Raw genomic sequence first — 407 nt, forward strand, 5'->3', positions numbered from 1 at the left:
TTGGCGGCCGGGGAGAGATGATTGGCAGGAGCTGACAGGCGCGCAGAAGGGAAATCCCCCGGGCGGCCGGGGAGAGATGATTGGCAGCCGGCGGAGGCAGCCGCCAGGCGGACCAGAAGGAGAACTGCGGCCGCTGGGAGCGGAAGGGAAATCCCCCGGGCGTCCGGGGAGACTAGCGGCCGCTGGCAGGCGCGGCGACCCGGCGCCGGTGCCGCCATCCCGGGCGAGGCGACGGGCGCCTCCCCGCCGGCGCGGTTGGCACTTCCGTCGACACTTTGCCAAATTTTCAACTTTCAAAATTCCTCCGGCGGCCGTTTTTCACACCGGGGAGCGGCGTCCTCACGCCGGCGGCGGCGCACCTCGGCCGGCAAAAAGGGGTACCACCTCGAGTCGGTGTCGGGGGTCCC

This window comes from Leptodactylus fuscus, unplaced genomic scaffold (assembly GCF_031893055.1).
Source record: "Leptodactylus fuscus isolate aLepFus1 unplaced genomic scaffold, aLepFus1.hap2 HAP2_SCAFFOLD_973, whole genome shotgun sequence".
In the NCBI taxonomy this organism is placed as follows: Eukaryota; Metazoa; Chordata; class Amphibia; order Anura; family Leptodactylidae; genus Leptodactylus; species Leptodactylus fuscus.